This window comes from Phascolarctos cinereus, unplaced genomic scaffold (genome assembly GCF_003287225.1).
Source record: "Phascolarctos cinereus isolate Bilbo 61053 unplaced genomic scaffold, phaCin_HiC Scaffold_1;HRSCAF=81, whole genome shotgun sequence".
Taxonomy (NCBI): Eukaryota; Metazoa; Chordata; class Mammalia; order Diprotodontia; family Phascolarctidae; genus Phascolarctos; species Phascolarctos cinereus.
The window spans coordinates 115,331,038-115,331,606 of NW_027555514.1; positions in this window are offsets into that span (position 1 = coordinate 115,331,038).

A 569-nucleotide genomic window follows, 5' to 3' on the forward strand; every position below is an offset into this window, starting at 1 on the left:
TCCTCCCGCCACTTCCGCGTGGCGCCGCCCCCCCCCCCGCCTCCGCCTTCCCCTTGGGGCATCCACCGGGCAGCCAAGCCCACTCCCCGGGAAGAGGGCAGAGGCGGGAGCCCGAACCCGAACCCGCCTGGGCCAACCAGCCCCTGGCGTTCGTGCCTTCTCTGCCCGGTGGGCCCCGGACCCAAGGCAGAGAGTGCCCAGGCTTGGGCACCTCGACTCGGATTTGAGGCGGAGCTCAGCTCCTTCCTTGCCCGGTGTGTGATCTTGGGCAAGTCATTGAATCTCTCTGGGCCTCAGTTTCCTTATCTGTAAAGTGAGGGATTGGATTCGTTGACTTCTAAAGCCCCTTTCAATTCTCAATCTTCTGATTGGAAATTTCCAAGGGAGCCCACCTTCAGGAGTTTGGGGCACCGAGGGAAGTTGGCAACCCCTGAGCTTTGGGTTCCAGTTAGACCTTAGGACTGGTCTTTGCCTCACTCCTCCCAAGCCCTCCCCAGTCCAATACAATGGAACAATTGAACTAGTATGTGCAAGGCACTGTGCTGGGGGTGGCAGTCTAAGATTAATAA